The 18,644-nt window shown below is 39.7% G+C and overlaps 2 protein-coding genes across 2 annotated transcripts in view; both read left to right on the top strand.

Annotated features, from left to right (window-relative positions):
* Positions 1 to 18,644, top strand: part of LOC127508849 (gastrula zinc finger protein XlCGF8.2DB-like) — a 537,748-nt gene that overhangs the window by 329,004 nt on the left and 190,100 nt on the right. The window lies entirely within an intron of this gene.
* LOC127508848 (uncharacterized) overlaps positions 1 to 18,644 on the top strand; it is a 630,120-nt gene that overhangs the window by 486,034 nt on the left and 125,442 nt on the right. The gene's annotated exons all lie outside the window — the stretch shown is intronic.

The raw sequence follows: 18,644 nt of genomic DNA, 5'->3' as shown, positions 1-18,644 counted from the left end.
ACAATGGATAGTACATGAATCTGACTTGATGCTTTTTCTTTTGAGTTGATGTAGGCATTGACTCTGTTTGCATGGATCACCTCAGAATTTGCCTTTGAATAGTGCACGTTCTCTGTGGGCATGGCCGCTTTAGTGAATAATGAGCTGACACGTGAACGACTGACATCTCTCTCTTTTCAAACGGATTAATTAAACAGAATATAAAAATATAGAATATATAATATTTGTTTTCAATTTGACTTACATTATTTAAAACCTGACATTTCAGTAACACTTTACAATACGGGTGCACTAATATGCATTAATTCATGCTTAACTAATGCACAGATAATCATGTGTTAATGTATGACTCATGAAGAACTAAACCATTCATTAATGATTACTGCATCAGCTACTAATAAAGAGTATATGATTAATAGATTAAGTAATATATGAACTGTTATTAATTAAATGTGTCATTACATGTTAATTCCTTAATAACATATTTTATTAACTAATAGTGTAAGTTAATGTGTTAATTACCACAATGGGTTGAAGCCATGTACTTCAACTTCCAGTTGTCTGCTTTAAAATTAATCATTAACTAATGATTTGAAAATGTATCATGTAATGACTTTACTTGTTGAGGCACATGACTATTAACTAATTGTTAAGTACAATGTCTTTTATGGGTTTTGAAAGTTGCACATGCAGTGAGTGTAATGTCAGAGAATGTGTTTGAAGGATGGGTAAGTTGGGCTGCACACAAATATCAGCACACCAGAATCTGAACTACTGACCACTGTTACACTGTGTTTAAACTGGACACGACCATTATCGAATCAACATGAGTGTAACAGTATGCAAGTGTTGTGTCAAGTCCCAGTTTAACCAGCAAAGTGCTTGTAGCAAGGTATTATTTTTTCTAAATACAAATAGATGGAGAAAGAATAGAAAAAGAAAAGTAAAGATATAAATACAGAATAAGTGCTAATATTACTGGGTCAAGTGTTGACGAAAAAGAAAAATTAAGACCTTACTCTGATTATTAGAAATAATCCCATTTTTGGTGCACATGTTTATGTAGTCAATGGTCAGTTTAGCCAGTTCAACTCTAAGACTATGTGCCATATTACTAGAGAGATGAGTGGCACCATCACAGGAGGTATATATACCATCTCTTTTCAACAGGTCAGGTCTGCCCCAAAAACTTTTCCAATTGTCTATTAACTCTTTATTATTCTGCGGACACCACTGAGACAGTCAGCCATTGAGTGATGACAGTGTCTCATCACTCCAACAAACAGAGAGGGCCAGAGAAAATTAGTGTCTGACATGGTACATGCAAGTTCACACATCTCTTTAATTTTAGTGATCTCCGACTGGTTAGTTTACCCAAAAATGAAATTTCTGCCATTAATTACTTACCCTAATGTCGTCTCAAACCCGTAAGACCTTTGTTTATCTTCAGAACAAAAATTAAGAAGAGAGAGAACTCTATGAGCAGGCTTCCCACACAGCTCATATCCACACACTGCATCTCATTTCGGATGCTGCGTCCTCCGGAGGTCGCATTTGAAGGCTGCATACGACATCAAGGATGTCTTATTTCAGAAAAATAACCGTAATAAAATTGACTGTTATTCCTCATGAGGTGTAAAATACTGTAATTAATTTTTATACCTTGCAATCTAAAGGTTACTTTTCTTAAACGACCCCACGATAATGTATGCAGCCTTCAAATGTGACCTCCGGAGGACGCAGCCTTCGAAATGAGACACAGCTATAGAATTACTTTGGCTCTACCCATGAAAACAGCTGCACCTGATTCACTCAAATGAGAGTGGAGCGACAGGGGGAGAAAGAGAGAGAACGAGAGAGAGTAATTGCACATGCACACACACAACTTGCTCCAAACAATATATGAATGAAACCCAAAAGTTACTTTCAGACACCTTTGGTCATATTTACCATATTTGACTAGCTATATACAATTTATTTTAATTCCCAAACACTCACGCAATTGTTTCATACTCAACAGATTTCTATGAAATAATCAGTTCACACAGAGAACATGGTCTTCTTTAGTATTCACTAGGTTCATCACAAGAGCAGGGAACAGCAAAGAAATCTATGCCACAATGTGCATGTGTTCTATGCTACTAGTTTTAAGTTTATATTTAGAATAAATGACTGCACCAAGGAGAGGGACATAGTTTCGATAAAAAAGTATCAAGCCATTTTGGCAAAGATGGTGATGCCTTCGGTGCAGAGTCTGAAGCTTGATGATCAATGGACTTTCCTGCAGGACCGCCATCCCAAAGTATAGCTTGGTTCAGGGATCAGTCGTAGTATGTTCTTGAGTGGCCTGTACTCTACCTTTTTAAACATTTATGTCATGACATGAGAAATCTAATTTTCCATCTTTCGACATATAAGAGGTCTTACTATTAAAACATCCTGCAAGGTTCCTAGCTTAAAACGTTGTCCTCATTATAAACAGAGGCTTTGTTTAATCAAGCTCTAAATACATATGATCACCTCCTGAGAAGATATTGACAAATAGTTATACATCATCGTATCATAGGCCCCGCCCACTGGCGTACACATGTCTACACCAGTGTTATGAAATATTCAGTTCCTGTGAGAAACTGTTCTAATTGGTGGAGTATACATGAACATTCATAAATTCACTCTGCGGACGTTTTGAACTATGAACAAATGAACAGAATGGAATTTGTTGGTTGCTCTTCTGGTCACAGCTTGTTTTATATATTATTTTGATCAGGTGATAAAGTTGAAGGGATGTACGCCCCATTTATAAGTACATCTGTTCATATACTCTATGTAATTCATTGAATGTGTTGTGGCAAAAATAACAGGACTCTTACTGCATAAGAGACAAACTCACCCAATTGTCTTTCGAAAGTTTTATTTCTTGCAAGAAAGGTCCAACAGTCAACAGAAACAAAAGTAGCTGCAGAGTGTAAGACAAAGAACGAAAGCTTCCCCTCACTTTTGTATCTCTGACCTCCAACGCTGAAGCCTCTGTCCTTTTACCATATTAGGAACATGTTTACCACTTCAGTGTTTTTCCACTTGTCACCCAAAGAATGCATACTTAAGCACTTCTGAGAAAAACAAAATCATTTAACCATAAGCATATAAGTAAAATCATATGGAAATTATACAGAAACTCAAAATTTCCCCCACAACTCCCTTTTTATCATTTATTGATAACTAATCACTACATCTATTACAATGCTTCACTAATGTAAAAATGCATATCTTCTCAAAAAACAATGAAAACAAGAAAATTTACATTATTACATCACATTTATACTCTTCATCTCTGATTTTCATACAAACAACAAATTGAGGTACATCGCCCAATCATAGAACTATCGATAGCATCCTTCATTTTACAGACATATAGCATGTACCATCTTAGTTGTATAACATCTTTTCACAACAGATCTATTTTGTAGCCCACAATGTGTCATTGTCCAACCTTGGTGGTGATTTGGAATTTGGTTTGTACACAAACCTTAGACAGGAGAGAAGACATTTCTTTGCAATAGTTCAACAGGTCATGTTCACACAATTCGGCTGATGCCACTCATTGTTTAGCCCCTTCCATTCCCAAAAATGTGATCTTCCAACCTAATTTAAAAAATTTCTGCCATATTTTCAGCCATACATTAATTGAGTTACCCTCCCCCCCTTTTTTGGTGAATCTTTATTTATTAAACATTTTAAGTTTATAATTATTTACAACAGAGCCCAAGATCCACCAACAATCATAAGAAAAAGAGATACAATAAGACTTAATAAATAAAAATAAATAATTATCAAAAATGTTGAAATCTTGATATAAGTCTCAATAAGGTCCAACCAATATTGTATTGTCCTTCTGGTGGCGCCATGCATTTTATCTGTGGTGCTCTCCAAAAGAGCAATGTCCAGCAAATAGGACATCCAAGTGGACATAGCTGGGGTAGATGGTTCCAACCATAGTTTCAGGATAACCTTTTTAGAAGAAGTAAGGGCAGCTGACAGAATCCTCTTTTGATTGACAGACAGTGATAGTGAAGAGTCATCTAGCAAAAGAAAAACCAGTGGGTCCTTTTGGATCTGAGTCTTCAGAAGATCTATCAGTATGTCCCAGACCGAAGACCAGAACTGCTCAATTCGAGAGCAGTCCCAGAACATATGCATATACAGGTGCTGGTCATATAATTAGAATATCATCAAAAAGTTGATTTATTTCACTAATTCGATTCAAAAAGTGAAACTTGTATATTATACTCATTCATTACACACAGACTGATATATTTCAAATGTTTATTTCTTTTAATTTTGATGATTATAACTGACAACTAAGGAAAATCCCAAATTCAGTATCTCACAAAATTAGAATATTACTTAAGACCAATACAAAGAAAGGATTTTTAGAAATCTTGGCCAACTGAAAAATATGAACATGAAAAGTATGAGCATGTACAGCACTCAATACTTAGTCGGGGCTCCTTTTGCCTGAATTACTGTAGCAATGCGGCGTGGCATGGAGTCGATCAGTCTGTGGCACTGCTCAGGTGTTATAAGAGCCCAGGTTGCTCTGATAGTGGCCTTCAGCTCTTCTGCATTGTTGGGTCTGGCATATCGCATTTTCCTCTTCACAATACCCCATAGATTTTCTATGGGATTAAGGTCAGGCGAGTTTGCTGGCCAATTAAAAACAGGGATACCATGGTCCTTAAACCAGGTACTGGTAGCTTTGGCACTGTGTGCAGGTGCCAAGTCCTGTTGGAAAATGAAATCTGCATCTCCATAAAGTTGGTCAGCAGCAGGAATCATGAAGTGCTCTAAAACTTCCTGGTATACGGCTGCGTTGACCTTGGACCTCAGAAACCAAAGTGGACCAACACCAGCAGATGACATGGCACCCCAAACCATCACTGACTGTGGAAATTTTACACTGGACCTCAAGCAACGTGGATTGTGTGCCTCTCCTCTCTTCCTCCAGACTCTGGGACCCTGATTTCCAAAGGAAATGCAAAATTTACTTTCATCAGAGAACATAACTTTGGACCACTCAGCAGCAGTCCAGTTCTTTTTGTCTTTAGCCCAGGCGAGACGCTTCTGACGCTGTCTGTTGTTCAAGAGTGGCTTGACACAAGGAATGCGACAGCTGAAACCCATGTCTTGTATACGTCTGTGCGTAGTGGTTCTTGAAGCACTGACTCCAGCTGCAGTCCACTCTTTGTGAATCTCCCCCGCATTTTTGAATGGGTTTTGTTTCACAATCCTCTCCAAGGTGCGGTTATCCCTATTGCTTGTACACTTTTTTCTACCACATCTTTTCCTTCCCTTCGCCTCTCTATTAATGTGCTTGGACACAGAGCTCTGTGAACAGCCAGCCTCTTTTGCAATGACCTTTTGTGTCTTGCCCTCCTTGTGCAAGGTGTCAATAGTCGTCTTTTGGACAACTGTCAAGTCAGCAGTCTTCCCCATGATTGTGTAGCCTACAGAACTAGACTGAGAGACCATTTAAAGGCCTTTGCAGGTGTTTTGAGTTAATTAGCTGATTAGAGTGTGGCACCAGGTGTCTTTAATATTGAACCTTTTCACGATATTCTAATTTTCTGAGATACTGAATTTGGGATTTTCCTTAGTTGTCAGTTATAATCTTCAAAATTAAAAAAAATAAACATTTGAAATATATCAGTCTGTGTGTAATGAATGAATATAATATACAAGTTTCACTTTTTGAATGGAATTAGTAAAATAAATCAACTTTTTGATGATATTCTAATTATATGACCAGCACCTGTATGTACCTAGGCTTGCGCTGCTACACAAGTGACAAAAAGGATCAGACTTTTTTTTCATTTTATATAGTAAACAGGGAGTGGCATATGCCTTATGAATTAATTTATAATGAATAATTTGGTGGGCCGGATTTTTTGAGGTAGCAAAACAATTCCCCCAGACAGAGTCCCAATTAATCACGGTGTTAAGGTCTCTCTCCCAGAAGTCCTCAGTCGGAATGTTTGAGTACTGTCGTACCACAAGTGATTTATAAATTATACTCACAATACCTTTAGAATCCCTACTAGAGTCTATCCAATCTATCATAAAGTGAGGAGATATTTTAGTCGACCAGGGTACTCCATAAGCTTTTAGTGTAGATCTTAATCTTAAATACAAAAAGAAGGAAAATCCTGGGAGAGAGAATTGAACTTGTAGGATCTGAAAGGACTTAAGCCCATAATCATTGTACAGATCTTTTAGGATATAAATACCACGTTCAACCCAGCATTTAGAAATAAACGGTTTATTACCTGTACAGAGGTTACTGTTAGGTCAAATGGGGGTAGAATTGCTATAGGAATCTGAAGCTCCCATGATCTTTTCTGCCGCTTTCCAGATTTTAATAGAATGACATATAATTGGACCAAACTTTTCCAAAACCTTCTTAGATATTCCAGTAAAAGGTAAATCCTGTAGACGCAATAGGTAAATAATATTATTTTCTAAGGCCCGCCATGACACAGGAGAGTCAACATCAATCCAAGTCCTAAGTGGTCTCACTTGGTACGCTAAATAATAGGACCAAAAATCTGGTAGTGATAAGCCAGCATGGGGTTTCAGCCAGTACATAGATTTAAGACGAATTCTAGGCCGTTTATTATTCCATAAGAATTTTGTTACCACTGTATTAAGCTCTTTAATGTAACCAATAGGTGGTGCCAGAGGTAACATAGAAAATAAAAGCTCAACCTCGGAAGTATATTCATCTTAACAGTGGCTATCCTACCATGAAGAGCCAAACAGAGTGGAGACCAACACAGAAGATTGCTTTTAATCTTATCAAGAAGAGACTGATAGTTCCATTTAGCAATGTGTGAAAGTGAAGAAAAAACTCTAATCCTCAGATAATTAAACTGGTCGGTAATTGGAATCATAGTGGGTAAGGCCTGAATCTCTGATTTAGCAGCTATATTAAGGGGCAGAAGTATGGATTTGCTCCAATTAATTTTGTAACCAGACAATTTACTGAATGTATCGAATAATTTTAAGCATTCACTAACAGAATCTGTGATATTTGATAGATACAAAAGAATATCGTCAGCATAGAGTGAAATTTTATGGGTCGTATTCATACAGCTTATAGGAACTATTGCAGAGCATTGTCTAATCGCTTGGGCCAAAGGCTCTAATGGTAAATTAAAAAGCAAGGGTGACAGGGGACATCCTTGACGAGTACCCCTGCCTAGGCAGAAGGAAGGAGAGATATAGGGACCAGTAAGTACTCTTGCTGAACACTCAAAATAGATAGTTTTGACAGCATGCAGGAAAAAAGAACCAAACCCAAAATGCTTCAGGACAGACCACAAAAAATTCCACTCAATTCTGTCGAAAGCTTTCTCTGCATCCAAAGAGTTGCAGAGGAAGCTATATAGTTGTCTGCTTGTTGAATAATATGAAGAAGCCTACGTATGCTGTCTGCAGCAAATCTCCCCCTTAAAAAACCTGACTGATCATATTTGATCAAGTCTCCTACACACCAATCCAATCTTAAGGCCAATCTAGCAGATCAATTTGTTTTTCTAATTCAATTTTACGACTCTACGCTTTTTACTAAACGATGAAAAACTTATACATTTACCCCTAATAAAACACTTAGTGGTTTCCCACAATACTTGAGGGTTAGAGGCTGAATCAGTGTTAATCTGCAAAAATTCCTTCAAAGAGCTTCGTAATTCAGCCACAAAAGTGCAGTCCTGTAACAGGGAGGTGTTAAATCTCCAGCGGTTGGGTCTGGACCCCAACGATACAGGTGTTAGGGTAGTAATTACAGGGGAATGATCAGATAAAAGAAGTGGCAGAATATCAACTTTACTAATAAATAGAATAAGAGAAGGGGACATAAGTAAATAGTCTATCCTTGAATAGCTCTTATGACGAGCTGAAAAGAATGTATAGTCCCTGGCACCGTCATTTTGCAGACGCCAGACATCACATGTTAGAGTGTCACAAAAATGAATTAAAGCATCCAGTAATCACTGAATCAGCCTTAGAGGCCTGAGATCTATCTAGCTGAGGATCCAACACAGCATTAAAATCGCCCCCTAAAACCACAAGACACTCTTCCAAATTTAAACATTTTTAAAAAATAGGGGATCACCCTCGTTGGGTGCATATATAGACATAAAAGCATATTTAGTATTATTTAGGGTTTAGTATTATTTACATAGGTAATTCTGCCTTCTGTATCTCCACCAGAACGTATAATTGAAAAATTAGTAGAACGCCTAGACAGTATCAGCACTCCTTTAGTCTTGCCAGCCAAAGATGAGGAGATCACTTTGAAGTATCTATTTTTAAAAGTGATGTATGTCATCTGATTTCAAATGAGACTCTTGAATAAGGGCGATGGAGACCCTTGTACATCTTAGATAATCTAAGCATTTGGTTCATTTAATAGGGCTATTTAGACCATTAACGTTCCATGACAATATATTTATAGCCATGTTATTGAGTAACAGCGATATCCAGACCAACTAGAATAAACAGGTGGGAGGACCATAAAATAATCCCCAGGAAAGATAGCAGCAAATGAAATATATGCATACACATACATGTACATACAAATAACGTTACACATATAAATGTAAACATAAAACTGTTTAAACTTACGTGGGCGGACTTGGGCATAGAACAGAAAAACACAAACAAGAACAGTAACAAAATGGGCAGTAAGCAAAGAGTTGAAACACACTCTTCTACCTGCCCACAAAGTAACGATCTTTGGATACGCGGCCAACAAGCAGTCCGGCTCGTCCGTCAACGCCTGACCCGGTCATTTTTCGGATGAAAAAAATAGTCAAACCACCTCAGTAAGGTCCTCCATGGGAACTGCAGATTCATGCTCACTCTCCTCGGATTCTCGTGACACAGGCACTGAAACTCCCTTCAGAGAAGAATTTGCGATGGGATCCAGATTGCGGACGAACTTTTTAACCTCCGCCGGTGTCTCAAAAAGTGAAACCTTCCCTCGGTGAGTGACTTTCACTACCGCGGGATAAAGCAAAAAAAACGTTATTCCCAAATGGGTTAGCTTCTTCCTCGCCAATGCCATCGATCTCCTCTTGGACGCAGTTTGATTGCTGTAGTCTGGGAAGAAGAGCAACGGAGATCCATTATTTAGAATTTCTCCAACACCTCGGGCTCCATTCAGGATCGCATTCCGATCTTGATACCGCAGCATCTTGAAGATGAATGTACGAGGGGTAGATTTTGCGCGCTCACCGCTATATATACGGTGAGCTCTTTCGATCTCCAATACCTTGCCAGCGAGAGAGGGAATCCATTTAGGAAGGTGATTTTGTATAAATCGTAGAGGGTCATCCCTTCTACACCCTCTTTAAGTCCCACTAAACGGACATTAGACTGGCGGCTTTTGTCTTCAATTCTCGCCAACTTTTCCTGAAGGGAGTCCACTACTACCTTGATTTCCACGGTGTCTTTTTTCGCGTTACGGAGAGCAGCCTGCATGTTGTCAAAGTTGTTTCTTATCAGACGAACATCCTCTTCCAGGACTCCAAGTCTATCCGTGATCGGGGTGAATTCTTCCTGAAACAGTTCCCTGACGAAGCCGAGGTGCATCTTTAGGTCATCTGCAACAATGGCGCGAAGTTCCCCCTCAGGAACGTTAGGATCTTTAACTCTCTTTTTCTCTGGAGAAGCCAACGTTAATTGACATTTTGCCATCCTCATTCGTTGCACCGTGAGTAGAGCAACCAAAACTAACCAAGTGTTGTTGGTTTAACTGAGAACAAGTATATAAGGGAGAACAAGTATATAAGGGATACCAAGTCAGGGAGCAATCGAACTACACCGCCATTACTACCGGTGGGTCACGTGATCTCTACCCTCCCCCTTTTGATGCATTGCCCATCAATTTATCATAGTGGTTGAAGAAATGTTTCTCTAAACAACATTTGCCATCAACACTAAACTTAACGCCGTCTTTTATTCTGCAACCAGATTTCCTCCAGCTTTCTCTTCCTCTGAACATGCTCTGTAAAAAGTTAGATGAATCAAAGTTATTTTCAGATAACAGATTACACACAATCTCCTCTGTCTGCTCCGGCACTTCCTACAGAAAGTTTTTTTTTTTTTCTTCTTTTTTTTTCATTAGTTTTGTCAGCACAAACAGAAATTCAAACCACAGCATCCCAAAAATCGTCTACCACCCCGAACCAATAACGGGCGTCTGTGTAGATAGTCACAATTTTGTCAGTCATCAGTTTACCCGCTCCAGTGAGGGTCACAAGCTCATCTGCTTATGCCAAATAATTACAGGACAGCGGCCCTGAAACTAACACTTCACATTCCATGGTCACAACTTATCCTTCACAATTCAGGCCTGTTGTTTTGTCTCTGAAGTCAGAGCCATCTACAAACAACACGTCCTCACAGTTATCAAGTGGTTTGTCTAGCAGGTCAGGTCATGGTGTACAGACCTGATCAAGGATAGTCAAACAACGATGTTCCTTCCTATCCTTCTTTGTTCTCCCACCAGTCCTTCATACTGTGAATGTTACTGGGCTCTCTGGATAATTTTGATTGCCAGTGTGTCACTGTTTCTCTGCCATCAAGTCTACATTTTACGTTTACTATTTTAAAGACCTCTTTATACTCGTTGAGTTTTACTTTGACACATTTAACAACAACACTTCTTTTAACATCTCTGTGTCCATGATTTTCAACTGAGACACTGTGCTTCACTATAAATAGCTTGTTATCACTTATGACACAGGCTCAGATAGCAGCTTTTAGCTGACTTTAAATGAGAGAGACTGAGGAATTCAGGACTAGTACACTGCCTTTTTATAACTTTTAACATCAAACTTTATCTTTTGACCCTGGCCCAGCTTAAGACTTTGCCAGAAATTACATACATTTTCAAATAAACAACTGTGTTTATATTTGTCTTTTACTAACAAATCAGGGAAATTAGAAATTACAAATTTCCAATCAGGTCGATTCTCTGTTACAACTGGCAGTCTCATTTTTGCCATTTAAACTCCCTTCATTTTGACCATCAAAAACCAAACATTTAGAAATTAAATGTCCTAAATCATTTTAGTTATTTTACACTATGATAGCAATGCACTCATCACATAAAAAACATACTTGAGACTGTTCAAATATTTTTCCATAAAGTGAAACATTCAGAATTTTATTTTCATAACATAAATTTTTGCTGCTATATTTCTCTTCATTATAGCTACTTATCCCGTATTCCTTTATCAAATAGTTAGTCTGCAGATGCAAAACATATTATCAATATGGTTTCTACTGTTTTAAAGAACCACAATATTATTTTACCCATATCTCAACTACAGCCTTATAGCTGCTTTCTCCTTCAACCATTATTATATAAAATGTAATTCTCTAGACATCTAATGTAATGCATCCATTAAATGGATGAAAAACAAAACTTTTTGAAAGTTACATTCACTCCTCCTTCCCTACATGCCAATTCTTTCTGCATCGATCTTCTTTCCCTCTGCTTCCTCCAGCCTACAATCTATTGTCTGCTTAGATTTCACACACACACCGCTTTCACACAACATCCGCACACTGCAGTTCTCCTCTTCAACTCATTCCCTTACAACCTTAAGGCTTTTGACACTCAATGTTCCTTCTCTCTGAAAATCATAATATTTGACGAACTTATCTATATCTTGCATGCATCTTTGGCCATACAGTTTTCTCATTTGACAAAACACTGGTGTGTCATATTCTGCAAGCTTGCTCTGGGATTTCCCCATATTGGCTCTTCCGAACTCTCATGGATTTGCCTTGTCGGCGCGCACCTAAATAATCTGTTGGACGTCTCCCACAGATCCAACTTTTCACCTAAAATCGGACAGGTTGAGCCTTCCGCTCCAGAGCCCTGGCCCTGTTGTGCAGCTTAAAACATCTAAGCTGTGTCACACAGCTTCAGTTTCAGGCTTCCCCTGAACCCACAAGTTTTTCTGTAGTCCCTTGACTACAGCTGGATTCCTCAGAAATTTGCTTTAGCTGTGTGATGCAGCTTAAATTTCCCCTGTGGAAATCTCCCCTTTGGAAATGTCTTAACTGTGTCCTAACGTGATTCAATTTTCGGGAATGTCTTGATCACGCTGCCTTTGCCCACAAAGTTTTGTCTAAACTGTGTCACACAGCTTCAGTTTCAGGCTTCCCCTGAACCCACAAATTTTCTGTAGTTCCCTGACTACAGCTGGATTCCCCAGAAATTTGCTTTAGCTGTGTGATGCAGCTTAAATTTCCCTTCCAGAAATAACTATGTTGCTTTGGCTCACGTGATCTCAATTCCCCTTAGAAACCCCTTAACCACAACCACAGAGTCAGCCAGACCAACCAATATGGTTTGTCCCATTTCCTAATCTTTTACCCAACACACCAAATCACAAATTTTCAATTTCCCATAAAAATTTATAATTTATCTCTTACCAGAGAGTCGTGATGCCACCTGGGTTCATTTACTGATTCCAGTGGTGTCCCCTTCTGGACCCTGGCGGTCGGCCCCTCATCCTTCAATCTATTCAGGGTAGGGCTGAGACTACTAAGTCCAGGATGATCAGTCACCGTCTGCTCTCGGGTCCAAAAGGCACATCCAAGGAATCCCACCTTCTGACACCAAATTGTTGTGGCAAAAATAACAGGGCTCTTACTGCATAAGAGACAAACTCATCCAATTGTCTTTCGAAAGTTTTATTTCTTGCAAGAAAGGTCAAACAGTCATACAGAAACACAAGTAGCTGCAGAGTGAGACAAAGAATGAAAGCTTCCCTTCACTTTTATATCTCTGACCTCCAATGCTGAAGCCTCTGTCCTTTTACCATATTAGGAACGTGTTTACCACTTCAGTGTTTTTCCACTTGTCACCCAAAGAATGCATACTTAAGCACTTCTGAGAAGAAAATCATTTAACCATAAGCATATAAGTAAAATCATATGGAAATTATACAGTAACTCAAAATTTCCCCCACAAATGATTTTCTTTCCACATGCTTTTATGAGAGTCATGGTTTTTGCTGTGTGTAAATACAAAAGATCAAGCCAGAGCACAACAAATTGAGCACTTATTTCTGTTACTCTTTTGTTGAAGTCAGATGTATCCAACTACAGATGAGCTCAAAAGTTTATATACCCCTTGCAGAATATGCAAAAATGTTAATCATTTTAACAAAATAAGAAGGATCATGAAAATTGCATGTTATTTTTTATTTAGTACTGTACTGAATAAAGTATTTCACATAACAGATGTTTACATAAAGTCCACAAGATAAAAAAAAAAGCTGAATTTATAAAAATGACCCAGTTCAAAAGTTTACATTCCCTTGATTCTTAATACTGTGTGTGGTTACCTGGATGATCCACGACTGTTTGTTTGTGTTGTGATGTTGTTCATGAGTCTCTTGTTTGTTCTGAGCAGTTAAACTGAGCTCTGTTCTTCAGAAAAATCCTCCAGTTCCTGCATAATCTTTGATTTTCCAGCATCTTCTGCATATTCGAACCCTTTCCAGCAGTGACTGTATCATTTTGAGATCCATCTTTTCACACTGAGGACAACTGAGGAACTCAAACACAACTATTACAAAAGCTGCAAACATTCACTGTTGGAAACACGATGCATTAAGAGCCGGGGATGTAAACTTTTTGAATTGGATGAACAGGATAAATTATACTTTTTTCTCTTCTGGTAAACATGCAAGAATCTTCTGTTGCTTCCAAATGGCAGTACTAAATGAAAAAAGTATGATGTTTAAACAAAGTAAGAAAAACTTGTTTTCACCTGCAAGGGATATATGTTCAAATAAAGATTTTGCAAGAAACTGCAAGATTTTGATTCTTAACATTTGCTTGCATCGATTCATGTTGTGACGAGTCAGAAGGGTATTGATCCATTTGCAGTTTATTGAAGTGCTCAGACAAAGACATAAACCAGGTAACAGGCAAAGGGTCGTAACAGGCAAAGGGTCGTGGCAGGCGGCAGACAGCATGAACAGAAACAGGCAGAAGGTCGAGGCAGGCGGCAGACAGTGATAAACAGTACACAGGCAAAGTTCAGGGCAGGCAGCAAGAATCTCAAAACAGGTAACAATCCAAGTCAGCAACAATAAATCAAACAGGAATAAACGCTCAGAAATGACAACTGAGGCTAATCAAGACTTTGCAATGAGAGTGAGTGTGAGAGCGGCTTAAATAGTGAGTGTGAGTGAGATGATTGGCTGCAGGTGTGCGGGTGATCAGTCCCAGGTATGTGGGTGCATGGGAAATGTAGTCCAATGAGAGTTAATATTCGGGTGACGGCTCCCTCTGGCGATTCGGGAGATCTGGTGCAGGTGACTCAATCGTGACACGTTTTCTGTATGTTTAAGAAAATATATTTACACAATTATGTTTGCACACTGAGGACAAATATATAATTTGCAAGCTATGCAAATGCAATTTCCATTAAAGCTCTAATTGTCATATTATTGATTTCTGTGAAGCTGTTTTGAGACCATGTGCATTAAGAACTTTATATAAAATTTAAATAGATCTTGCTTAAGGAAATTCATCAAGCTTTAAAGTTTAACTTTCTTTAAATAAAACCTTTGTGAGAAGTGAGTTGGCACTGAATTTTTTCAATAGTATTTATATATGTTATTCAGTGTCTTCTTTTGATATAGCATATGGTGAAAATGTTCAGTTTTACCTCAACATAAACATTGGGGGCAAATTGAGCCAAGAAGCAACTTTTTTTTTTTTTTGGGAAGTCGTATTAAGGAAAAAAGTTTTCAACACTGAAGCTTGAGATGCTTGACAAAGCCTTTTTTACTGGCCTGGAAATTCAAAAGTATCTTTGTCTTCTGGTCTCTCTCCTCTTGATTTGTGTTTAATCCACAGGAGAACAACTGTAAAGAACCTATCTCAGCTGCTCAGAACACACAGTTGACAAATGTTTTTAGCTTTTGTAGTTCTGGTATTTGTTCTTGTATTTTAACTATTTAAAGTTCAAATATTGTAATATGCTCAAATATTTTCTTATTACTTTAACACTTATTTAAACACTTATTACTTTATGTTCATAGAAGGAATCCTGTCTTAATACAATAACCTTGCATATCATTACTTTCTATGGTCTTTACCTAGCTATTAAACGGTTATTTCACCCAAAAATGAACCACTGATTCAAAACAAAAGATTCGTAAAGCTTCGAAGCTTCACGAAGCAGTGTTTTGAAATCGCCCATCACTAGATATTGTTGAATAAAGTTGCTATTTTGTTTTTTTGGCGCACAAAAAGTATTCTCAACACTTTATAATATTAAGGTTGAACCACTGTAGTCACATGAACTGTTTTAAATGTTTTTAGTACCTTTCTGGGCATTTGAAAATGTAAATTAACAAAGGTCTTACAGATGTGGAACGAAATAATGACGTTAAGGATGTAATTATCAATTTTCATTTTTGGGTGAACTAAACCTTTAACCCTCATAATGTGTTTGTTTCTTGTTTACACTCAAAAAAAATTTACATTTTAATAATACATATTATATATCTTTTTTGTTTGTTTGTTTACTTCTCATCTATACATTTATGATATGTTTTGGGGGAAATTAAGTAACTATTTTTTTTTAACTATTTACCGAAAAATTCCTCAACTACACCATTAACCCTTTAGAACCTAAAGCTAAAATAGCCCGTTTTCACATATTATGTTTTTTTTATTATAAAATTCTCTGTACCCCTGAGAAAATGTTTCCCTGTGCCTTCTATTCTAGAAAGTTGTCTGCAGCAGAGCGAAATTATGACGTGGGTGACCGTGAGTTACTGGCGATGAAAGCGGCGCTGGAGGAATGGCGCCATTGGTTGGAGGGAGCCCAACACCCATTCACCGTGCTCACCGACCATAAAAACTTAGAATACCTCCGCTCCGCCAAGCGCTTGAATCCCCGCCAGGCTCGATGGGCCATGTTCTTCACCCGCTTCCAGTTCAAAGTGACTTATAGACCTGGGTCCAAGAACACTAAAGCCGACGCACTGTCCCGACAGACAGACCGGGTAGAAAGACCGGACACCGAAGAACATATAATTCCCAACACACTCCTCCTAGCTCCAATCCTGTGGGATATAATGTCAGAAATAACACAGGCCAACGAACAGTCCGCACCACCAACTGCATGTCCGCCGGACCGCACATTTGTAGCAGCTCCCCTAAGAGACAAACTTTTGCACCACGTCCATGACCTTCCCAGTTCTGGTCACCCAGGTATCACCGCCACTCACAGCCTTCTCCAAAATCAATTCTGGTGGGATTCCATGCTCCAAGACGTCACTCGGTTTGTCCACAACTTCACAACCTGCCAAACATCCAAGACCCCTCATCAATCCCCAGCTGGCCTGCTTCAGCCACTGCCCATTCCACAACGCCCCTGGTCGCACATCGCCATAGACTTTGTCACCGACCTTCCTGTTTCACAAGGCAACACCACCATCCTCACTGTTATAGATCGCTTCTCAAAAGCCTGCCGCCTCATTCCTCTGCCCAAGCTCCCCACTGCTTTCAAGACCGCTGAATTGCTCTGCAACTTCGTCTTCAGGTTTTATGGATTACCTGAGGACATAGTGTCAGATAGAGGTCCTCAATTTACTTCTCGAGTCTGGTCATCATTCTTCAAGAACCTGAACGTGAACGTCAGTCTCACGTCTGGCTACCACCCCGAATCCAACGGGCAGACGGAGCGGATGAATCAAGAACTTACCCGCTTCCTCCGCACCTACTGCCAAAGAGACCAGATGGAATGGAGTCGATACTTGATGTGGGCGGAATACGCTCAAAATTCCCTCAGGAAACCAGCCACAGGGATTACCCCCTTCCAGTGCGTCCTAGGCTATAAACCTCCTTTGTTCCCGTAGTCAGGTGAACCCTCTGAACTCCCGTCAGTCAACGAGTGGATGCGAAGGAGTGAGGAGACGTGGGATCTGGCTCATCACCATCTGCAACGCGCTATCAGGAGACAAGAGGTCCAGGCCAACCGACACCGACGACCGAACCCCCAGTACGCTGTGGGGCAATGGGTCTGGCTATCCACCAGGGACTTATGGCTGAGACTTCCATGCAAGAAACTCAGTCCCAGGTTTGTAGGGCCTTTCCAAATTACTAGACAAATTACTCCTGTTTCTTTTCGGTTAAATTTACCTGCTAATTATCGTATCTCTCCCACCTTCCATGTTTCGCTGCTGAAACCCTCCGGAGGTCCGAGAGGGGAGCCGGAGGGAGCCGAGGGCCGTCATCCCCCACCACTGATGATTGAGGGTGAGGAGGCCTATCAAGTCCGAGAACTGCTCAATTCAAGGCGCCGGGGTCGGAGACTGCAATATCTGGTCGACTGGGAGGGGTACGGACCGGAGGAGCGATCCTGGGTCGACGCGGGTAATATCCTGGACCCTGCACTCATGGAAGAATTCCATCGGACGCACCCGGAGAGACCGGCCCCCCGACCACGTGGTAGACCCCGGCGTCCGCCTCCTCGCGTCTGGAGCCGCTCGCAGGGTGGGGGCTCTGTCGTGAATATGGCTCCCACGGCTCATCCTCCAGACTGCTGGAGGGAGCCATCACCGGAATATTGACTCCCTGCCATTCGGACTCCATTTCCCATAGGCCCTCATTCCTGGGACTGATTGCACTTTCACCTGCACCACATCACGCACACACTATTTAAGACATGCACACACCACATCTTTGCGAAGTCTTGATTTGCTATGGTAGTCATTTCTGAGCGTTATTCTGTGGATTGCTATCTTGTTATTACCCGGACTGTTTATTATCTGTGAACCTCTGCCGCCTGCCCTGAACTTTGCCTGTACTCTGGACTGTGATTGTTTGCCGCCTGTCTTGATCTCTGCCTGTGACCCGTCTCTGATTCCTGCTGCCAGCCTCGACCCTTGCCTGTCCCTGACTACGGTATTGCTCTGCCCTTGTTTGTACTGCTGCTGTGTTTAATAAAGCTGCTAATGGATCCACACACTGTTGACCCATCATTACAATAAGGAGGGGTGAATGTAATGAGTGTAAAATTAACATTATTATTTTCACTCAAAATCATTTCTTTCTAATTAAAAACTGATTCTCTTATTTTGAATATATTGTTTTATTTCATTGTATTATCTTTTGATTTAATTATGCTGGTATGTATATTTTTGGAGAGTCGACGCAGAGTCGACATCCCATCACATGGGAACGGTTACACTGAATATTAAATAAGTTCGTAATGATAACATAATGTGTACCATGGTGATTTGTACAGAGGCTCCATAGCACTTAACAAGCCTAAACAGACAGTGAATGAGAGAGAGATCGACTCATCGCATGTGATTACCTGCATCTGTCCTTCAGGGTAAGTAATTTATATTTGTTAAAAAAGGTTGTCATGTTCAAGGAAAGTGAAATCTCTGTCTTAGCATCCTTTTAACATTCAAGGGGATTTCCAATGACTGGCATCAGCGCTGGACCGCTGGTAAATGCATTGAATTAATGCCATTGATCTCTATGAGGTTAAGTATCAGCTTCAGCATTAACAGTCATGTGACTGCAGT

This window comes from Ctenopharyngodon idella, chromosome 3 (genome assembly GCF_019924925.1).
Source record: "Ctenopharyngodon idella isolate HZGC_01 chromosome 3, HZGC01, whole genome shotgun sequence".
Taxonomy (NCBI): domain Eukaryota; kingdom Metazoa; phylum Chordata; class Actinopteri; order Cypriniformes; family Xenocyprididae; genus Ctenopharyngodon; species Ctenopharyngodon idella.
Note: the sequence above shows the minus strand (reverse complement) of the source record. Positions and strands in the feature narration are given on the sequence as shown.